Source organism: Gorilla gorilla, chromosome 5, assembly GCF_029281585.2.
Source record: "Gorilla gorilla gorilla isolate KB3781 chromosome 5, NHGRI_mGorGor1-v2.1_pri, whole genome shotgun sequence".
In the NCBI taxonomy this organism is placed as follows: Eukaryota; Metazoa; Chordata; class Mammalia; order Primates; family Hominidae; genus Gorilla; species Gorilla gorilla.
The window spans coordinates 181131020-181146949 of record NC_073229.2 but is presented as its reverse complement, the minus strand read 5'-3'; the positions used below and the strand labels follow the sequence as shown (position 1 = coordinate 181146949).

The 15930-nt window shown below is 39.2% G+C and overlaps 1 protein-coding gene and 1 pseudogene across 11 annotated transcripts in view; both read right to left on the bottom strand.

Annotated features, from left to right (window-relative positions):
• LOC129534453 (small ribosomal subunit protein uS8-like) overlaps positions 1 to 14713 on the bottom strand; it is a 67161-nt pseudogene extending 52448 nt beyond the window's left edge.
• Positions 1 to 15930, bottom strand: part of ARID1B (AT-rich interaction domain 1B) — a 437019-nt gene that overhangs the window by 232994 nt on the left and 188095 nt on the right. The gene's annotated exons all lie outside the window — the stretch shown is intronic.

The following is a 15930-nucleotide window of genomic DNA, read 5'->3' as shown; positions in this document are numbered from 1 at the left end:
CTGAGTTAGGAGTTTTTCCTGCCGATGGGTTTGTGGTCTCGCTAACTTTGAAGAATGAAGCTGCGGACCTTCACGGTGAGTGTTACAGCTTAAAAAGAGTCCACGGACCAGGAGAGTGAGCAGCAGCGCAGTTTACTGAACAAAGTGAAAGGAAAGCTTCCACGTGGTGGAAGGGGACCCAGAAGGGTTGCCGTTGCTGGCTCGGGTGGCTAGGGCTTATATCCCTGTGTTACCCTCTCCCCTTTCTTTCTTTTTGTCCACTGAGAGTGGTTCTTTTTTCAATCCTCCCTTGGAGTGGTTAATTTTGAATCCTTCACTCGACTGGTTAAGAACTCAAAATCCTGAGTCACCGGGGTCTCTTGCAAAAGTCCCCCGGCCCAGGAAGTCCCCCCAACTCCACCCCGCATAATCCATGCCGCATCATCACAGTGAGAAACGGGCAATGACTTTGGAGCACGGCTTAAAAAGCACCTGGCGTTTGCCTCTTTTCGGCATTGCTGATGCTCTTGAGAACGTCAGCCAGGACATCCATGTGCACTGTCAGGCCTCTGAGCCCAAGCTAAGCCGTCATATCCCCTGTGACCTGCACATATACATCCAGATGGCCTGAAGCAACTGAAGATTCACAAAAGTGAAAATAGCCAGTTCCTGCCTTAACTGATGACATTCCACCATTGTGATTTGTCCCTGCCCCACCCTGACTGATCAATTGACTTTGTGACAATGCACCCTCCCAGCCCTTGCGCTTATGTACTTTATGATATTCCCCCATCCTTGTGAATGTACTTTGTACGATACACCCGCTCCACCCTTGAGAAGGTACTTTGTAATATCCTTCCCCGCCCTTAAGAAGGTACTTTGTAATATTCTCCCGCACCCTTAAGAAGGTACTTTGCAATATTCTCCCCACCCTTGAGAATGTACTTTGTAAGATCCTCCCCCTGCCCACAAAAAAATTGCTCCTAACTCCACCGCCTATCACAAACCTATAAGAACTAATGATAATCCCATCACCCTTTGCTGACTCTTCGGACTCAGCCCGCCTGCACCCAGGTGAAATAAAAAAGCTTTATTGTTCACATAAAGCTTGCCTGGTGGTCTCTTCACATGGACGCTCGTGACATGCACCACTGTGGTGGCATGGAAAGATGGGGGGAAGAGGAGAAAAATCTTAAAAGGAGTCAGAAAAAAACACATTACATGACGAACAATAAAATTAAAAAGACTTCTTGCCAAAACAATGAAAGCCAGAAGACAGTGGACCAGTATCTTTAAAGAATTGAAAAAAAAAAAAAAAGAAAGAAAAAAAAATACAGTCAAACTAAAATTCTATATCCGGCGGAAAAAAATGTCTTTTGAAAATGAGGCAGTTTCACACCAAAAGCACAAGTGATTTTTAAAAATGGTAAAGTTGGACTTCAGCAAAATTAAAGGCATTTTTTTTGCTTCAAAAGACACCTTTAAGCAAGTGAAAAGATAAACCACAGCCTGTGAGAAAATATCTGCAAATCATATATATGATAAAAGATGCATATCCATGATATATAAAGAACCCTTAAAACTCAAGACAAAATTCATCCAATTTTAAAATGGGCAAAATATTTGAATAGACATTTCACCAAAAAGGGTGTATAAATGGCCAATGCACACATTAAAAGATGCACATCATTGATTACTAGGAAAATGCAAATTAAAACCCCAGTCACATCCACAAAAATGGCCATGATGCAAAAGACAAAAGATAAGTGCTGGTGAGGTGTGGAGAGGAACACCGCTTATAAGAATGTAAAACGGTTCAGTCATTTGGAAAACAGTGTGGCAGTTTCTTCAAATGTTACACAGAAATCACACGCCCCCAGCAGATTCCACTTCTAAGTATCTACTGAAGAGAACTGAAAATATGTCTACAGAAAGACCTACACATGACTGTTCCTGGCAGAACTATTCAAAATAGCCGAAAAGTAGAAAGAATCCAAATGGCCATCAAATGGTAGATAAAATAAATATGTGTAGTGGTGTCTATAAAATATTGAGATACTGAATGTATGACAACAACAGCAAAAAGGCAGAGAAGGGAGAGACAGCGTGTGCTGCTGTAAAGTTCATATACTGCATGTGAAGGATGTAATGGAACTTGAAAGTAAGTTCTGATAAGTGAAAGCATATATTTTAGTAGCAGCTAAAACAAGCTAATAAATTCTATTGTTCCATGTGATGCTTCTCACTGAGTTAAAACAACTCTGCCAGTATCTAAGAAAAAGTAAAGATTTTTCTATGCCTACACTTGGATTTTTAATTATCTGAATTTCATTAATATAAAATATGTCTTGTGTGAAGAAGATGTCAGAGAATACATGTGGGGGTTTTTGGTTCTGTGTTATGTTTTCAAGGAACAATTTAACCTTTCTCTTCTTCTCCAATCTTAAACAAAATTACAACAGTTTCCTCTTTACCTCTACACAATTAGCTTTTCAGGTACATTAACCAAACAAGATTATTTCTTATTTATCATTCAATGTGTTTTAAATGTTGGTTTGCTGCAAAAAGAAGAGTCAATAATGCTTCCCTTGCAAGAAACTAAGTAAGAGAAATGATTCTCACGTGGTTTTGTTATTACAAGGTTTATAAAGATAAAGCTCCCAAAATAATCTACGTGTTTTAAAAATCCTGAACTGTAGGCAATCTGAACTTGTTTAAATTGCACATCTTTATTCAGGCTATTATTAAAAGAATAAAACGTACACAGATATAAACGAAATATAAATAGTAAAAACTCAAAATCCAAAACTAAACTACAGTTTTCACTTCATTTCTTCCCTAGTCTCTCTCTTTCTCTCTCCTAAAATCCTGGGCACTGTCAGACCTGAATGAATAATGTTTTCAAGTCAGATGCCCTTTGGGAAATCACACCTAAATTAGCCTAGCAAAATGTTGTAGAAAACCGTTCCACAAGGAAAAAGTTTTCAGACAAAGAGAGAACTTCTATTCAGGTCACATAAAATCTAACCTGAACAATCAAGAGGTTTTGAAGAAGGAAAAACCACAATCAGAATGATATATGCCAATAAATGTCTTTGAGGAAATTTTTAAATAAATTCGGTAAATATTGAAATAAATTGGTAAATCAAACTGAACCAAAAATAAGTGGGGGCAGGGACACAGTGGGGGCGTTGCCTGTGGGTTCCATCTTTCAAGACAGACAAATCGAGTCTCAGTTCTCCTGAGAGCACGAAGGATTTGGAGGGCTAAAAAGTAAACTAATATAGAATTTTCTTTTATTTATTTCATTTGCCTCCAACTCCCATCTGATATGGAAATTCTGTGATGCTTAAAAACTAAGTTCTGTTTAAACCAATAATCAAAAATGTTTTTCATTGCATAGCAGTAAAAGACATGCAGAAGATGAGCAGCTTAGAAACTCACAAGTAAAATAACCCTACATATGCTATTAAAATGCATTAAAAAGTAATTTATAGCAAACAATATGGCACGGAATTTGAGAATCAGAAGGGCTGTCAAAGATCATTTATTAAGTTACTGCTTCATGATAGGAACTTACAAACTACGTATGCGTACACCAGCACAGTTCTAAAGAACTTGCTGTTACCAAAAAATAAAAAAAAAGGTTCTATAATCTGTGCTGTCCAATATGAGCCAACATGACTGCCACATGTAGCTATTTAGATTTCTAACATTTGTTAAAATAAAATAAATGTACAATTCAGTCCCTTAATTACTAGCCAGTTTTTGAGTGCACAATACCCACAAGTAGCTAGTGCCTACTGTACTGCACGGCACAAAGTCTTAGGCTTTTGCTTATATAATGTGAGACTATTAGTCTGTTATACATAGTCTATACTCTATAAACTACTATATATGGTTTTATATAATACAATGAGAAACATACTAAACTACCATGTGTTAACTATCCTCAACAGCACTATTAACAGATACCAACCAAAGGATCACTTGAAATGATTTTTTAACTTTATTTCTTTCAATAAAATCAAAATACAAAGAAACTGAAAGTTTAAAATGTCTTTTTACTGGAAAATTTTAAGCAAAATTCTAAAAAGTGACCACCTTTTTGGTGGTTGGTTTGTTAGCACATGGCTTGTTTTAAAGAGGAACATCAGAACTGTAATCAGTCTGATTTCTAAGTCCTGCAGGTCTCTCTGGCTGGAAAAGACTAACACCTGAATCCCACATATTACCAAGGGGAGAATGAGGGTTTAACTGAAAAGGTGAGACAGAAACGAAGCCTCCTGTTTTAATCAATAATAATGGAAAAGCATTACATGCTTATGGTTCTGATTTCAAACCATGCTATCCAAATTTATGTTCACATGCTTACTAAATGTTCATCTTCCACTGGTAACTAAAGAAAAATCCTTCATCAATGTGACACAATCCAATTAAAATAAATATTCTTAATAAAGTAGATCTGTGCAATTTTACACTCAGAAAAGCAAAAGCTGTGGGCACAGGGGAAGGGATAAAGTGGACAGCTCGTCCAGCCCTCAGCACAGGTGCCACCATGCAACCACTGGACACCCCTGGGCCTTTGGCTGGCCCCAATCCCTGCCCCATAGCTAAATAAGGTCACAAGCCTAGACCATTTGCTTTATTTCTGATTGTCCACTCCTGACACTGTTTGAGAACGACTATTGTGACTAAGTATACATTAACTAAAATTCCTTCCAGAATTATGTCTTGTAATTTTCATTTGAGAATTCTGGGGGAATCTCATACCAAGTAAAATAAAAAGAACTATTTTAACTTTTATGTATTATACCATTTTTAAAAAGTTTAAATACAGAACTATATGAACTAAGAAACCTATGTCCTTCCTAGCCCATGCTCACTCTGTGTGTAGGCAGAATTCTGCGATGGCCCCCAGGATTCCTGGCTCTGGGTACAAACACTAGGGCACTTGAGCCTCGAGTGCAGGAAGGACCCGTAAATGTGTTGGGATAGCACTCCTACCATTAAACCATGTTATACATCAAAGGTCAAGGGACTCTGAGGATATAATTAAGGCCCCTAATTAGTTAATTGAAATGGAAATTATCATGGGTAGGCCTGATCTAAGCAGGAGAGCTCCTTAAAGACGGATCAGAGAGACTCTCTGGCTGGCCTTGAGGAAGCAAGGTGCCATGAGCTCCACAGCTGCAAGGAAATGAATTATGCCAGCAACCACAGCAGCTTGGAAGAGGAACCCCCACAAGCCCTAGATGAGATCACAGCCCCGGCTGACACCCCAATATCAGCCTTAGGAGATTCTGGGCAGAGAATTCAGTATGCCTGCCCAGATTCCTGAGCCATAGAAACTATGAAATAATACACAGATGTTGTTTTAAGCCTCCAAATGAGTATAGCAATAGTAGAGGAACACACTCCCAAGCCCATCCACAGTTGTCTAATGTATCTAGTTAGGATATTTTCTCTGCATACACACACAGGCACGTGCACACACAAAGTTCTTTCAACATCTCTGTTAACATTATGTTATATGTTATTATGCCCATTTTAAAGATAAATAACTTGAGGCTGAAGAACATGGGAGTAAATTGATTAAGGCACTATGCTGAGCTCTTTGTTCAATTGGTTCATGTAATCTGTCTGTCAATAAGGAAAGCAGGCTCATTTTACAGATAACGCTGCAATTTAAAAGAACATATTTTTTCCAAGACCACAAGGAAAGTAAAAGCAGAAACAAGAATGTATGAATTCATGTCTTTTAGAATCCAAAGCCCCAAATCTACAAAAACCCTTCAGTTTTAATTCCCTGGTAATTACTCTTAATTATAAAGAATTTTCCAAAAATTTCATCAACTGTGAACTTCAAGAAGGATGAAGATGAATGAGGACACAGCAGTAAACCTGTCATTTCTTTGGGTGACTAGCATCAGGGCTCCACCGGCTGCAGAAGCTGGCAGCAGAGGGTAAAATAGGACCCAAAGAAGATCAGACCTATACTTTCATGCAAACAGCACACTGGGGAAAATTCTGCTTCCCTGCTAGAGATCCAGGGTGGGCAAAGCCAGGCTGAGAGAGAACTGAGTCCAGCATAAGATGGGCCCCCTCTCCAACCACAAACAACAGCTGCTGTCATTCAGAGGGCAAAAGGCAGTCACCTGCTCCAGCCCAGCAGTGAGTGCAGAGCAGGTAAGAGATTGGGACAGCAATGCAGAAGGAAGGCTGGGCACTGAAGCATTCCTTTTCCAATGACCCACAGACAGTTGCTCTATATCCTAAAAGAATTATCTCTTTTGACTGTTGTTTACTAATCATAAAAATTTGGCAGTATTAATGAAATAGGAATAAAATAGTTTTGAACAAATTGTTTTTAATGTTCCAAAATTTGCAACATCATAGCAGACTCAGTAATCTTGGTTAAATAGTTAAAGCACATTTCAAGTGTGACAGAAGAGAGTGAAATGCCAAACTGTTTTTAAAAGACAAAAATCAAAAGCAATTTTTGATTAAAAATTTTTTATTTAAAAAGTCAAAGCTTGGCCGGGCAAGGTGGCTCATGCCTGTAATCCCAGCACTTTGGGAGGCCGAGGCAGGTGGATCACTTGAGGTTAGGAGTTCAAGACTAGCCTGGTAAACATGGTGAAACTCCATCTCTACTAAAAAATACAAAAAATTAGCCGGGTATGGTGGTGGGCGCCTGTAATACCAGCTACTCAGGAGGCTGAGGCAGGAGAATTGCTTGAACCCAGGAGGCAGAGGTTGCAGTGAGCCAAGATCGTGCCATTGCACTCCAGCCTGGGCAACAGAGTGAGACTCCATCTCAAAAAACAAAACAAAACAAAGCAAAACAACAAACAAACAAACAAAACACACAAAAAAAACAAAGTCAAAGCTTTTATTCTTAATAATTAAATACAAATTCTACATTCTACAGTCCACTAATTGACACAGAAAAGGTAAACATTAATTTTCAAGTCTGAATTGCTTTAATCTAGTGCTGGTTTACTTGATACCAGTCAATGCAAAAAAAAAAAAAAAGCATTATAGAATAAGAAATAAACAAGACAGAAGAAAACAAATTGAAATTATTGAGCCTTCTAAGTTACTAGACAGTGTCTTCTCTTTAGAAAATTGGGATGTAATACTGAAGTATGCTTTTAAACTTCTATTTTAATAAGTGTTCCAGAGTCTAAGTTCCCCTGGCCATATAAAGCTCGTATGAATCAAGTCTAACATCTAGAGTTCTAGATTAACAGTTATAAGCTAGTACCATTGGAATAAGGTTGAAAGTGGTTAAGTAGCTTGGCTCTTGGGTAACTACAGATATTAGATGTACAGTAATTCTTGTATTAGAGGGCCTTAAATGTTTTTGTGACATCTCTTTTCAGTAAATGCAAATACATGTGGCTCGCCATGTCTACCATGTGTTCAGTAGCTTAAACAGTGAGTTCTGCTGTGTGTTCTGAACCCAGACTGCACTCCTTCCTCTAGCTGGTTGTCTTAAGACAGATACCAGCACTCATGGGGAGAGCCTGCAGTACAAATGCAACACGGCTGAACAGGGAACCACCACCACCCATCCTGGGGCTGAAAGGGGTACAAGTTAAGCCCAGACTAACAGGCTGATTTTGAACTGCGATTTGCATTCATATGGAATATTTTCTGGAGAACTTTGTCGACACATACACACAAACACAAATCTCCTGAGACATAAACAGCAAGATATGTCTTTACTCAGTGTCCACTGAGGTAATAATTTATAAATAAGTTATGCTACTCAAGTCCATCGCAAGGTCACATTGTTTGGAACCTGGAATGCATTTGCCAGAAATATAGTAAATTGAAGTTAAATCCTCAGCCTCTGAAAGTTTCAACCCATGAACAGAACCCATTGGACTGGAAGTGAGCCATCCTTTTCAACAGTGCAACTGTACACATGCGGGGCACCTCCCTGGGGCCACCTCTCCACCTGGGCTCCACTCACAGAAGAGACCTGCTCCCAGGGGCTTGCGCCCTTCACTCCAAGCAGCTAGCACACAACCTCAAGCCAGAGTAACCATTCACAACAAAAATCACCACCATTCACGGAGGCACTGTAGTACATGATCTCTGGTGATCCTGACAATGACCCTGTGAGGAAGGAGCCTTGACTCCCATTTCCAGCAAAACAAACAGAAAAGTCAAATGAATTGCTCAGGTGACAGAGCTAGAAGTGGTGGCACCAGAATTCAAACCCAGATCCAACTAACCCCAGCAGACTACAATCCTATAACCACTGAAGGTGATGAGCATGTTGAGACTCCGGGTGATACTCCATTCACATATGGGTATTTCCAAAAGCATGTACAGAACCGAAGAGCAAAAGCTGAAATCAGTGGGAGCTGGGTGGGGTTCTGCCACCAGAGAGCACGAAAAAGACGATGAGAATGATGATGCAAAACAAAGGCTTAATTTACATTTTCCATTCTAAAACATAATGCTCAATGGGGATTTACTTTCTTGCTAAGGGGTAATGAATAGTCAATTTCAGACAAAAGATTTTCTGCATTCATCTTCCCCAAGTGTTTCATATCTTTACATTACATTTTTCAGATATAGATATTTTCATCACTAATATTGTTCCTCTCAATTTCCCCTTTCTCTTCATTTTTTGTAAAATGGCAAAATGAACAAAATATTCAAATATTTGTGTCAATTTACAATAGACTAAAATTAAAATGCTGGCTACCAAACAGTATTACCAAAACAACAGTTTACAATAATCATTTCCCAGGTGAGGCGTTGAGTCCAGGTGAGGTGCTTACAGATGCTTGGTTAAAGCTCAAGGACAGTGGCTACATGAAGGGGAGACAGCTCCCTGCAGGAAAGAGACTGCAGACAGGGACCGGGAAAGGTCACGTGTGACCTAAGAGAAGAAAAGGACATTCCTTCCTAGGACTGAATGAACAGGAAACAAATTCAGTACCCCAAAAGTCTACACAAATCTGAACTTTGCATATATCAATGACAAAAATTTACTTAACTGAAAGAAAAGTAAAATTTAAAACTGGGCTCCCTACTGAATGAACCAAAGTTCCTTGCAAATCTTATCACCAATTTCAATATACACAGAAACCCTCAAAAGGAGGTTCATACAGCATCTATGTTTCAAATATAAGTCTACATTATAAAAAATAATAATTTGACCTCATTAATAAGATCAAATAACTTTAAATACATTCAGAAAAGTCTAAAGCTTAAATTTTCATGATAATAACAATGAATATAATATATAAGGTAAACCATAACAGATTGGAAATTTTTATTTCAAATTGAATATATAGGGCAAATTAATATTCTTCTGTCTTAAAAGCACTGAAACAAATCTTACGTACCAAATGTACAAACATACACACATTCTCTCCCTCCTCCTCTTCTCTCACTCATCATTTACAGAGCACTGAAAATCAGTCAAAAGACAAAAGCATGAGGAGGAAAAAAACCCATTTCCAAATTAATCATTAACTTCATTGGTGACAGCTAATTTATCTTCATGACATTTTCCATATCTATTTAATGACATTTCCTATAGTGATTTGTGTCTTAATACCGCTAAATATTTTTATCTGAAAAGACTGCATGTGAATTTGTATGTGTGGATATGTGTATGTATGTGGCCATGTGTATGTGTGTGTATGAAACTAATTTGTATTCAGCAACATGTATCTTCCAATGTTCAAATGTAAGGTACATTTTGAAAGACAGTAAGAATACTATGACCCTTTCAAAATCCCCCAAAAGACTAGGTTTATATATCTCTAGTAATTTCTAATCAAGGCAATTTAAAAGTAAGACAGTGTTATCAACATTAACAAAGACCAGATTGAGAAGAAGAAAATGGGCTGAGTTACTAAAAGAAAAAGCCAGAAAAAGAGCCTATTAAAAGTTATTTATAGCAGGACATGGTGGCTCATGCCTGTAATCCCAGCACTTTGGGAGGCTGAGGCAGGTGGATCACCTGAGGTCAGGAGTTCGAGACCAGCCTGACCAACACGGAGAAACCCCATCTCTACTAAAAATATAAAATTAGCCAAGCATGGTGGCACACGCCTGTAATCCCAGCAACTCGAGAGGCTAAGGCAGGAGAAACGCTTGAACCCGAAAGGCGGAGACTGCAGTGAGCCAAGATCGCGCCACTGCACTCCAGCCTAGCGACAGAGCGAGACTCCGTCTCAAAGCAAAAAAACAAAGTTATTTATGGCCAGGCGCAGTGGCTCATGCCTGTAATCCCTACACTTTGGGAGCACGAGGCGGGTGGATCACCTGAGGTCAGGAGTTCCAGACCAGCGTGGCCAACATGATGAAACCCGATCTCTATTAAAAATACAGAAAATTAGCCGGACTTGGTAGCAGGTGCCTGTAATACCACCTACTTGGGTGGCTGAAGCAGGAGAATCACTTGAACCCGGGAGGTGGAGGTTGCAGTGAGCCAAGATCGCACCACTGCACTCCAGCCTGGGCAACAAGGGCAAACCTCTGTCTCAAAAAAAAAAAAAAAAGAAAGAAAAGAAAAGTTACTTATGTCTGTATTGTAGTAATTTTCCCTTAAATTGAAATGCTGGTTCTAAGCATTTACACTACCAAAACGAGAAAATGAACAAAATTTTAAAGTATGCCTTCTTAAATCTTATATATGAGGACTGCGACATACCATTGAAGTATTATCTGCACACTTATAGGAGTTTAATGTAAATTTCAAGTTAAGCAAGAAATGGTTAATCAGAATTTGTTTGGCTGTGGGCCTGTCTTGTTGAATGATAAATTAGCAGTACATACAGATAAAGGCTAGTCCCACTTATTGAAAAGAAAATAGGCAAAACATCCTACATATCTTAGCTCTCTATGAGAACTTGTGCTCCCTGTGATGAGGCCAGAGATCTCATGTGGTTGTGCTGGTACTTCATTAAAAGAAAATAAAAGCAAAGCAGGCATGTAAATACACAAATAATACATCTTAGTAATTAAAACAAGTATACACTGCCCACAACTTAAAGACAAAATTTTAGAAGTCTAATCTGAAAAGTCTCAGAATTTATTAATGATTAATAAATTTTTTCATAGTCTGCAATAAAGTACAAGTGTATATTTAAATATGACTTTTGGACAATCGAGCTAACAATAAAAAAATCTTACTGTTCACAAACTGCCCCCCAAAATAATTAGCAAACTACAATTCTCCATTAGGTTCCAAAATTTCAAAACCGCATTAAATATAAAAGAGCTAGAAAAAGAGGCTACTAATGGTTGTACATATTTGCATTATAACAAATTTTTCCCTAAATTGAAACCACTAGGTTTTTATTTGAAACTTAATATGTGTTTAATCTACGCTTTCTACAACTATTAATACACATTCACAGATTAAGTGCAGACTTAGTTTATTCAGTTAACGCCTACTAAACTAGGCAGAGCAGTCATCGAATAACCAACAGTGACTTTTCTTAAGTGACACCCATTTTCCATACTTTTTAAGGATAAAGTGGAGAAAGACTGAGCAAGAAAGAGCTGCTTCAGAACAACGGGCACATCTGGAGGAAGACAGGTGCTTTTATGAAGGGTGGAAAACCCTGGGCAAGCCTAGAAAATTTAGAAAATGAAATAAACTGTGCAACCACATTCCAGATAGGCATCAACAAAGTAATGACAGGGAAAGCACTGCAGAATTATGTTATTCCTTTGAAGCTTTAAAAAAATGTGTTTAAAAAATAAAAATAAGAAACTCTTGATCCCAGCTGCTCTATGCAAAAGAAAAGTAGAAGAAATAACTAAATTTCAAACTACTGATAAACAACATACAGCACATAGGGAAGAGAATACGTATGTAGCTGTATATTCAATGACAAAGTAACTCTATGAAATATTCATTTGAAAGGTAATTAAGTCTTACAATTGAAAAGCTAACCTTTCACAACACAAAAACCATCATGCGGCTTTGAGATTAACACATTCTTATGTCCTCTGGTGCTCATTACCATTTATTTAGCACCTCATCTACATTGATACTTGGACTGTTTATATATTTTTCACTTCCTACAATCTAAAATAGAAAAGAACCAAGGCTGATTCTCCCCCAAATATCTCAAACAAAACCTTTACAGATCACATATATAAGACTTATATAATAACCTTAGTGTTAAATCATGCTAAAATATTAATGAAAATAAATTTTTTCCATTAAGAGAATCCATACTTCAACTGAGGTTAAGCTGTCAAAAAAAGATGGTTTTAAAATCTATATTCTTTTTTGTAAAATCAATGATTCCAAACTTTCAACTTTTATACACATACATAACATTCTATGGCCCTGAGTATACGCATAAAATTACGCCATCATAAAAGAATTTAAAACCACAAATTTCTCAAATAATCCTGTCCTGATTTTCCCTACATAGAATATTAAATTAGCCTTTCTGTGGTCTCACAGCACATGAGGGATGACGGGACTTTTTTTTTTTCCAGAAGAAATTAGCAGAATTTTAGGCTTTAAATGCCAAAACACTCTATTAGCTTCCCTTTGGCTATTAGTCTGATAAACAGAGTGCTCTCTAAAGTGTCTGCAACAGATACCAATAAATTTTCAAAATGAGACTTAGCACCTGCTTTTCTGATGTCAAAGAGAATGAAAAAGAGCTGATTCAGCATATGTGGTATATCCATTCAAGTCACATACTACTGATGTCACTGCGAGCTTTGACAGCTCGTCTTGACAAGCCAAAGGTTGCAAGATGAGTTAATAAGGCATGCAGCTGAGTCCATGATGACAGGCTTTGGGGAAGGCTGGGGACAACATCCCCCACAACTGCAGGCCAAGGGGCAGAATCCTTGTGACTGCTTCCAAGGGCGACAGAGAGATTCTGAAACTGAAACAAACGAGCAGTGGAGAAGAATTTCTCCTTCAAGTGCGATTAATCAGCTCCTTTCCATAATTGGCAAGCACATATTCATACTAAAGAAAAGGGAACAGAAAACCGTTTCCAGAATCCAAACTTAAGCCACGTGGGCATAGTTCATGCTAGAGATTATTATATGTCCTGCCTCTCGGACTGCTACCTCATAAGCACATTTAAAATTTCTGTTGTGCAAGATAAATACTATAAAATTTCTGTAAACAAGAAGAATTTCAAATAAGTATACTGACAGGAGAAGTTTGTTTTGGTTTCAGGAGATTTATTTGATTACAAAACAAACAAACTCTTCCATGGTTTTGATTTTATGTAGCATTTGATCCATTTTCATAAATACTACTTAGAATTTTTTAAACGCTTAAGTATCATTCTGAACACTAAAGATTAATATAACAAAAAAGACAACTAAATTAAGTAACAGTTACACAGCCTATTTAGATTCTTTAATATTTTCTTAAACAGGCTTATTCCATATGAATACTATGCAATCATTTAAAATGACCTATGCAACTAACTGTATTTGACAAGAAATTACATTTTCCAAGTAGATAATAAAAACAGTACATAGAATACGACTGTTCTTCTAAAAGAAATTATCCACGAATACACACAGAGAAAGAAAGAGAAAATAGTAATCTTCTCAACTTTATAATGAAAATATTAACTATGTGATTAGGATAACCAGTAGAGTGATTTTTAGAAAGAGAAAACTTACATCACTGAACAGACTTCTTTCTTACTCCCTAATCTAAACCTAAATTCATTACTTGATGCAAAAATGCAACACAAATACAGTCAGTGCAGGCAAAACAAAGAGTGACTTTTAAGCCCTCTAAAACAGACAGAACCTACCAAAATAAACTATAACTAACTACATAATACTTCTAAAGAAATTGAGGCCGGGCGCGGTGGCTCACACCTGTAATCCCAGCACTTTGTGAGGGCCGAGGTGGGTGGATCACGAGGTCAGGAGATAGCGATCATCCTGGCCAAAATGGTGAAACCCCGTCTCTACTAACATACAAAAAAAATAGCTGGCCGTGGTGGCGCACGCCTGTAGTCCCAGCTACCGGGAGGCTGAGGCAGGTGAACTGCTTGAACCCGGGAGGCAGAGGTTGCAGTGAGCCGAGATCGTGCCACTGCACTCCAGCCTGGCGACAGCGTGAGACTCCATCTCAAAAAGAAAGAAAGAAATCGGCCAGGTGTGATGGCTCACACCTGTAATCCCCACACTTTGAAAAGCCAAGGCGGGCGTATCTCTTGAGCGCGGGAGTTTAAGAACAGACTGGCAACATGGGAAGATCCATCTCTACTAAAAATACAAAAAAATTAGCCGGGGGTGGTGGTGCCCGCCTGTAGTCCCAGCTACTCGGGGGGCTGAAGTTGGAGGATCGCTTTAGCCCGGGAAGTGGTGAGCTGTGATTGTGCTGTGATTAAGCTGTGATTGTGCTACCGCACTCCAGCCTGGGCGGCACAGCCAGACCTTGTCTCCCTCCACGTCCCCACCACGCCCCAAAAGAGAAAAGAAATACACACAGGCACAGACATCTGGAAAACTTTTTTCTAAAATTAAAAAATAAAATTTTATAACACAGCTTTTTAGAAATAACTGTTTAAAGACATTACAGGCAAAAGAGGAAAATATTGCTGAATTATCATTTACCTTTCTATAGTTTTTTTTGAGACAGAGCCTCGCCCTGTCGCCCAGGCTGGAGTGCAGTGGCGTGATCTCAGCTCACTGCAAGCTCCGTCTCCCGGGTTCACGCCATTCTCCTGCCTCAGCCTCCCGAGCAGCTGGGACTGCAGGCGCCCGCCACCACGCCCGGCTAATTTTTTGTATATTTAGTAGAGACGGGGTTTCACCGTGTTAGCCAGGATGGTCTCGATCTCCTGACCTCGTGATCCACCCGCCTCGGCCTCCCAAAGTGCTGGGATTACAGGTGTGAGCCACCGCGCCCGGCCTTTCTATAGTATTTTTAAGAGTATTTGTGTATATGTAAAATTATTCTATCAGAGAAATCAGTCCATTTACTGACCCTAGTAAAAATAGGGTCAGTGTTATGGTGAAATTGACTTATAAGAGATTAGAAGTGGCAGGCTGCTCCCCACCCCAACATTATGTTTATTTTGAAATACAAAGAATACAAATTTTCTTTTTAAAAATACATTCCTCAGTAAACAAAACACTAATCATAAACAAGATCAGACACGAGTTGCTCCCAGCCCCGTGTGCCCATTTATTTGTACTTCAAGAAACAACCAGCACATCCCACCTCTGTATCAATTTCACATTCAACAGGTGGTAAGCGCGGCTCACACAGCGACCCTGCCCTTCTGGCCTAGTCTTCAAATACTCCCAGTACTGCTAAGGACCACCAGGCTTCCACCAAGAAGACACTTGAGTGGAGACAGGGCTGAAGATCAGGTGAACGGAGCCACCTGTGCTCACCTGACTGTCCTGCCCGCGCAACGCAGCGGACCCGGGAGAGGACCCCGCGCCAGCCAGCAAGCCGCTGCTGGCGGGGCCCGAGGCTGCATCACCACAGCACTGCCCGGAAGAGGCAAAGTTGGCATTTCCCCACCTCCTTAACAGCCTGACCGGTGATTTCATTTTACTCTCCAAAATTACACACCTCAAAGTTGTGTGGAATAACACCATATTTTCAAAATATCATTTGAACAGTCTGCACGGAGGCCTGTTATCTGACAGAGAAAGCTGACTAAACGTACAGAGTGTTGCAGGATTGGTTTCCATTAAGCAGCTCCGTGTCCTGCGCACTCTGTCGCAGAGCACGCACCTGGGAGTGTTTAGGGATGCTGAGCTGCACCCTTCTTTCTGGAGTAAGCTGTGTCTGTCTCCGCAAAAGCTCAGGGATCTGGGTTAGAGGTTTGGGGTTTGTTTCTTTGTTTCCTAAGAGGGTGATTTCTTTCCTTTTCTGTGGGAACACATATATCTTCAAATTTAGAATCAATGTTCCATTTTACAACGATTTTTCCTTTTTAAAAA